This window comes from Colobus angolensis, unplaced genomic scaffold, assembly GCF_000951035.1.
Source record: "Colobus angolensis palliatus isolate OR3802 unplaced genomic scaffold, Cang.pa_1.0 Scaffold49, whole genome shotgun sequence".
In the NCBI taxonomy this organism is placed as follows: domain Eukaryota; kingdom Metazoa; phylum Chordata; class Mammalia; order Primates; family Cercopithecidae; genus Colobus; species Colobus angolensis.
Genome location: NW_012118376.1, coordinates 5,104,623 through 5,112,626, shown reverse-complemented (window position 1 = coordinate 5,112,626; position 8,004 = coordinate 5,104,623). Strand labels below are relative to the sequence as shown.

At 41.1% G+C, this 8,004-nt stretch overlaps 1 protein-coding gene across 2 annotated transcripts in view; it reads right to left on the bottom strand.

Moving 5' to 3' along the window:
- The window catches only part of FAM169A (family with sequence similarity 169, member A), an 83,189-nt gene that overhangs the window by 74,217 nt on the left and 968 nt on the right, over nucleotides 1-8,004 (bottom strand). The window lies entirely within an intron of this gene.

Below are 8,004 nucleotides of genomic sequence, written 5' to 3'. Positions count from 1 at the left end.
AAAAAAAAAAAAAAAATCTCCCCTTAAAATATTTGAAGAATCAATATGCTGATGAAAAGTTTAGAAGTTTAGACTTATTCTGCATATCTTTAAAGGGTAAAAGAACTGGGACTTCCCAACAATGAATTCTACCCAAAAATGAATTAATTACAGTGCATGAAAACATGACCAGCCAACAAACTAGTCAAAGAATACTGTTAGTTACAGTTGGTATGTTTCCAGCTAGAAACAGGAGAAACTTCTCTCTGCCCATTGTAAGTAGTCACAGGCACAAGAACTTCCCTTGAGTCTATCCAAGCCAGTATGCCATTTTTTTCCATCCATGGACGCTACTCAGATACAAAAAAATTAGTATTCTCTGAACAAAATTTATTCTGAATCACTTCTATTTCTTCTTTCATGGTTTGAAATTAATTTCAAGTATTTTTAGATATGTATTATATTCTAAAGCCAAATAACAAGATGTCTACAATTTGGGTATTTCATGGAATACTACATAGTCCAAAAAAAAAAAAGAGAACAAGGCCAGGCAGCTCATGCCTGTAATCCCAGTACTTTGGGAGGCCAAGGCGGGCAGATCATGAGATCAGGAGTTCGAGACCAGCCTGACCAACATAATGAAACCCCGTCTCTATCAAAAATACAAAAAAATTAGGGGGGCTTGGTGGCAGGCACCTGTAATCTCAGCTACTTGGGAGGCTGAGGTAGGAGAATCGCTTGAAGCTGGGAGGCAGAGGTTGCAGTGAGCCCAGATCGCGCCACTGCACTCCAGCCTGGGTGACAGTGCGAGACTCTGTCTCAAAAATACAAAGAAACAAATAAACAAAAACATCATGATCTTTGCTGCAACATGGATGCATGCAGATGGAGGCTATTATCCTAAAGGAATTAACAAAGGAAGAGAAACCAAACACCACATGTTCTCACTTATAAATGGGAGCTAAACGCTGAGTACACATGGACACGACGAAGGGAACGACAGACACCAGGGCTTACTTGAGGGTAGAGGGTGGGAGGAAGTGTAAGGGCCAAAAAGCTACCTATCAGGTACTATGCACACTACCTCAGTGACTAATTATTTTGTACACCAAACCCCAGCAACATGCAATTCACCCATTTAACAAATCTACACATGTACTCCTGAACCTAAAAGTTGAAAAATTAAAAAGTAAAAAAAAATTGGGGTTTTTTTGCTAAATTTAGCTATATTTTCCACTCATGAGTATAAATAATTAATATAGAACAGCACCATATCTAAAATTAGAAGACAGCCTCTTAGTTTGGGACCCATAAAAACTATAGAGGGGGCTAACATGAATTATTTTCAGTTTTTATAAACAAAACAAGGCTGGACATGGTGGCTCACACCTGTAATCCCAACACTTTGGGAGGCCGAGGCATGTGGATCATCTGAGAACAGGAGTTCGAGATCAGCCTGGCCAACATGGCGAAACCCGTCTCTACTAAAAACATAAAAAATTAGCCAGGCATGGTAGCACACGCCTGTAGTCTCAGCTACTCAAGAGGCTGAGGCAGGAGAATTGCTTGAACCTGGGAGACAGAGGGTACAGTGAGCTATCGCGCCATTGCACTCCAGCCTGGGCGACAGAGCAAGACTCCATCTCAAAAAAACAAAAACCAAAAAACATACATTTCCTTCACATTAATACACAAACTAACAAAAAATGAAGGTTTTCTTAATTTTTAACATTTCTATCAACTCAACTTGTGGTTCTATCTCACATAAATCAAAAGCTCTGATTGATGAGAGAGAGATACATCACGATTTTTTTAAAATAAGGAAGTAAATTACTGCTTTGAAATGTACCTCAGCTGAGCATGGTAGCTCATGCCTATAATCCCAGCACTTTGGGAAGCTGAGGTGAAAGGACTGCTTAAGGCCAGGAGATCAAGACCAGCCTGGGCAACAAAGCAAGACCCCATCACTATTAGAAAAGAAAAGAAAAGAACCTCAACGAAGTGTCATACATGGTACATGGGGTGGGTGTAGAGAGATAATAAAAGGGAGAGAAGATGAGGATCACTGAACTAGATACTAAAAGCTATCCTAATTCCGCTGATAATATTAGTAGCTCACCATTAATACATTAGCACATTTAGGTAATTCTGTCACCAACATTTTGAGATAAATTCTGTAATAACCACTCTTACAGATGAGGAAACTGAGGCCAGGAGAGATTCAGTATCTTAATAAAAGTCAGGCAGCCAGAAACAGCAAAGTCAGGATTCAAACCTATGCCTATGGGCTTAAACTGTAGAACTGCACTGAGTAGCAACTACTGTTGATGGAAGTATCAGAATAAATTAATCAGGTATATCACAAGCCAATCCAAACTTGAAAGCACTGGTATACATGTATAAAAGCTTTCAGACTACAAAATTCTTTATTAGTATGGTTTAGTACTTCATCTTTCATTGTATAACAGTAAGTCAAACTCACTGACTTTTTCTCCACTTCTATAAATTACTAAATTGGCTTCTGTCCTTATCACTATATTAATGCTACTACTCATAAGATCTATAATAACCCTCCAAGTTCCAAATTCAACTGATTATTTTCATTCTTATTCCTCTTGACCTTATGACAGACTACACCAAACTGACCACCTTCTGTCACTTAAAAGTTTGTCTTTCCTTGACACTCAGGACAATCCGACTTTCTGGAGAGGGATCTAGGCAGATAACACAGATATGGGAGCTACCAGTGTATATATTTGGTAAATGGAACCACTAGACAGGATAAGATTTCTAAATAAGGCTGGGGGCCAGTGGCTCACACCTGTAATCCCAGCACTTCGGGAGGCCGAGGCGGGCGGATCACAAAGTCAGGAGATCGAGACCATCCTGGCTAACAGGGTGAAACCCCGTCTCTACTAAAAATCACTTGAACCCGGAGGCAGAGGTTGTGGTGAGCTGAGATTGCACCACTCACTCCATCCTAGGTGACAGAGTGAGGCTCCGTTTCAAAAATAAAAACAGTCTAATAAATGGATTTGTTCCCAATTCATATTTTCAAAAATTGTGTGCATTTGGACTTAAGGAACCTTTTAACATTTTAATTCACAATATTTCACCTAACTATAAGCCTCGGTTATTCCACTTGCTCTTACCTAGAAATCTTATCCCATCTAGAGGCTCCATTTACCAAATATATACACTGGTAGCTCCAGACTATCTATTATCTGCCTAGATTTCTGATTCATATTTGCAACAGTTCACGCAATACCTCTACCTGGATTCTCCCTCAGGAAACCCAAACCTAAATAAAGTATATCCAAAGTTAACCAGGCATGGTGGCTCCCAGCACTTTCGGAGGCCAAGGCAGGCAGACCACCTGAGGTCAGGAGTTCAAGACCAGCCTGGACAACATGGTAAAACCCTGTTTCTACTAAAAATACAAAAATCAGCCAGGCGTGGTGGTGGACACCTGTAATCCCAGCTACTTAGGAGGCTGAGGAAGGAGAATCACTTGGACCTAGGAGGCAGAAGTTGCAGTGAGCCAAGATCGCACCACTGCACTCTAACCTGGGCAACAGAGCGAGACTCCATCTTCCAGAAAAAGAAAAAAAAAAAAAAAAAAACGGGACTCCAGCTTCCAAAAAAAAAAAAATGTTAACTTCTCTCCCTCTACAATCCTCTCTTCTTCTTCTCCTCACATTCTATATTAACAAAGCAACCACCTACCCAGTTGTATGCTAAAACCTGTTGAAGTCATCCTCCACTCAGTCATTCCTTTCCCTTAACACAACTCTTCATTGTCATCATTAACAAAATTGGGTGATACTATCATTATGCACATATCACACGTCAGTGAGCTTTATACGCTACTTCTGGTCATTTCAATAAGCTTGCAAAGTATGTCTCATACTCATTTTACAGCTAAAGAAGCCAAGCCTAAGTAACTATCCCTCATTTACACAACCATGGCAGCAGAGTCCTGGTGCCCTGACTTAAATCCAGTCTGTGTGACACCAAAGCACATCTCCTTCCACCTCAAATACTGCCTTTCTACTTCAGCAGATGTGTCTCAACTGTAGACCCTCCTCTGTCACCTCCACAGCCACAGCTTTGCTTCAAGGCTTTGCCAAGATTATCATAAAGGCTCTTATCTTTTCTCCACTCCAATCCAGTGTTTAAACTGCTATTGGAATGATCTTCCTAAAAAGAGAGAGAGAGAACCCCATTCTGTTCATTCCTTTCTTCAAAAACCCATTATTGGTTCCCCATCACCATGGAGCAAAACTCATACACATCCATTCACAATCGGGCCCCAACCCACCATGGGACCTGGGCCAGATCAACTGACTTCCCTGTTTTCAGAACAGGACCGGTTATAACTCTACGCTTTAGCATTTGCTGGGACTGTCTCTCATCGTATCCCACATCCCCAAAAACTTCTGACAAGTTCTCACTTATCCATTGTTCAAGACCAAGTTCAACTGTCACCGCCTCTGTAAAGCCCTTCCAGAGTCATTCAGACAGAATTAATGCAGCCCTCCTCTGCAAGCCCCATATTACTTTGTTCAGTTCACTCACAGGACAGGATTATCTGCTTAATGTTTGTTTCATCTTTAAGACTGAATTTCTAGATTACTTTGTACATTCATGTTTTTGTACCCAGCCTAACAGTACACATTACAAGGACTACTGGAAAGAATTTTCCAAATTAAACTAATTCTATACCTGAGAAGTTACAAATAAAGTGTGACAACATGCAACTTGGCACTTTTTGAAATATGCAATTTGCTAAATTTGTTCCCAACTTGTATTTTCAAAAATCTTTGTATAGTTAGACCTTAAGGAATTGTTAACATTGTAATCCACAATACACTGAACTATAGACTCCATGACAGTAGGGCCTGTTTGTGCCCTACAACACACAACAGATACTCAATGTTTGTGGAATAAAAGAAAGCTATCTTTGTTTAGCCTAAAACTAGCATTTTATTGGAACAGTTAGTAACCAAACCTGTATTCTTAAAAAAAAAAAAAAAAAAACACACACACACACAGGTGGGGGTGGAAGGAATCTAGGCAAGTCACAATTCTAGCCTAAAAAACAGGTTAGCATAGATGAGTAGTCCCCTATACAGAGCACGTAAACGTTAAGGTATCATATACCAACTCTAAAACTCCAAGAGTCTAATAAGTATTCTAGGATATCTGATAAATTATTAGTTTTTCCTTCACTATCTTTAAATCATCAAACCTTTTCCTTAATAATTCTACCTTGAGTGATTTTATTGTTATCATTGAAACAATTGTGAAATATTCCTACTACCACTGAGGCATACCAAATTTAGAACTTAAATTTCAGGGCTAAATATACAAAAAATAATGGCATGGGAGGAGACTATCATCTTAAATACGATAACCACACAATTTCTTTTTTCCACTTAGAATCACAAAATCTCAGTGGAAGGAACACACAAGTTTTGTTTAACTTCCTACCCAACCAACAATCCTTTATACAGAATCCTTGACAGATACTGTTTTGTTTTGTTTTGCTTGTTTGTTTGTTTGTTTGTTTGTTTTTGAGACGGAGTCTGGCTTTGTGGCCCAGGCTGGAGTGCAGTGATCTAGGCTCACCGCAAGCTCCGCCTCCCGGGTTCACGCCATTGTCCTGCCTCAGCCTCGGAGTAGCTGGGACTACAGGCGCGCACCACCACGCCCGCCTAATTTTTTGTATTTTTAGTAGAGACGGGGTTTCACCCTGTCAGCCAGGATGGTCTCGATCTCCTGACCTCGTGATCCGCCCGCCTCGGCCTCCCAAAGTGCTGGGATTACAGGCGTGAGCCAGACAGATACTGCTGGAACCTCTACATGAATAATCAACTCTCTTATATTGTACTTACCTTTAAAAAGTAAATCTTACTGAATTTTTACGCAGACGACTGAACATAATATGCTTAAGATTTAAAACGGAGTATTCAGGCAGGAGCTAATAGAGAAAAATATTAGGTTTTTGCTTTCAATTTCTCAACCATTGGTAAAATAATGTTCAAAATCTCAAGCAACTTCAAAGACAAAAGCACACCAAGATCACTTCCAAACTGGAGTCAATTAAATACAATCTTACCAATTCAGTGAACTTCTCTGACTTGTATAATAACAGAATCAATGTAAAAGTGTAAGAGTTGTGTTTAACGCAGCGCTGTTACTTGCTAGAAAAAAGAAAAATCTCATGCCCCATAGGCCTAGGATAGGTCCAGACACGTCACCCGCAATCCCTAGCAGGCAAGCTTTGCTTAAATTCCCTAAACCAAGACTCATCTCTAAATGTCTAAGGTTCTTTTCGCCTCCATAATTCTCCCTATAGAACGAACATATCTTTAATGGGAAGCATGATATTTCTGCCAGGGATGGTACACGATATGGAATCACTTGTCTGAAGACAAAATTAGTGGGAGTTTTCAACAAAACAGAAAATGAAAAGTTTAATTTAATAAGGAGGGTGACATGGAAATCTTTCCTCAAAAGCACTTAATTAATTTGTTTTCTCCAAATCAAAATCCTTTGTTGGATACATATTCCATCTTTATTAAATAAATAATAGCATTTGTAATGACTTGAATACTATCTCAAAGGTCAGACTAATTTGAAGCATTGTAGAACCTAAAATCCACAGGTAAAACATCTTAATTTACGGTCACTCCCGTGGAAGGTCAACGTTGCTATTCACATAAGCTAATTCTAAGTTCCCCAAATAGATCCTCATCATTAATTTAAGGAGAAAAGTCCACTATGACGATCATGTTTTATCTTTGTTTGCGCTTCGAGTGTTAGTACAAATGGACTTTTCCCAGGTGCCTCTCGCCATCTCATTCCTTGCCTTTCCTCCAAAACAAGCAAAACTAAAATACTAAAAATTTTAGTTTGGTCCATACTAGTCACTAAAAATCTTTCCTCTTGTCAACACTTCATAGTAGCATAAGGGACGTAGTTTGCAAAGATTATCTGTACATCCTGTGTAAAAAATAAAATAGCATGGCACACCAAACCCAGATCCACTTCGGTGAATTCCCTCCAGGGCCCAAATGTGTTCATTATGCAACAGCCAGCATTCCCGATTGTAATCCCTGTCTGTGATGCAATGACAAAATACAAATGGCTTGGGTATAATCTGCTCAGTTCGTAAGTAGAGTAATTCGCGAGGAGCCAACGAATTAAAATATTTCCCAAATTCTCAGGAACCTTGAAAATGACAAATTGTGTCACAGTTCTGTGAGAATCACAATGAAAACTTTCCCTTCTGGAAATTTTTTAGAAATATGTCCCTCCGGTTCCAACCCCCCAAAAAATCCGTACACACCGTTTTAATTTACGTTAGGAACTGCTCTCCCAGCGGAGAAAGGTGACCTGCATCAGGTGGTTATTTTCGAATCCACCCCGATAAGATACCCGCACCGCTTCCCAAACGCTGAAAAGCCAGTGAGATGCTTCATACTTTCTCCCCAAGGGCAGTCATGGGAGTCAGTGTAATCCAGACCCCCGAACCATAAACCACCCAGGGTTCAAGGTTTCACCTCCCGAGGCATAGGCCTCTTGAAAAAATGGCATAATGGAGAGCTGAGAACACAATTACGACAAAACTGCAACGACCTGCATTCTAGAGGAGAGAGAATCATACAGTATCTATTCCAAAAGTAGTTACAGGTAAGGGAAGGCGGTCAGAGCATCTCTGGAGGCCACCTGGTCGCGTGAACCGAGTCTAAACGCTGAAGTTCCACACCTCCCCGAGTCCGCGTCTCCCCAAGCCAAAGCAATCAGCGCGCACGCCAACCATCCAGGTGGGGAGAGGACGAGGGCAGGGGGCGGCCAGCCGCAGCTGCGAACCGGCCCGCGGCGGCGGAGGCGAGGAGAGAAGACCAGCATTCCCTCACACAAAATGGTGGCGCCAAGGCGGAGGCCGGCGCACCTGGGGGCGCCACACGCCCTACGGCATTCCCGCAGACCGCCGCCAGCTGGACGCGAGCCCCGGGT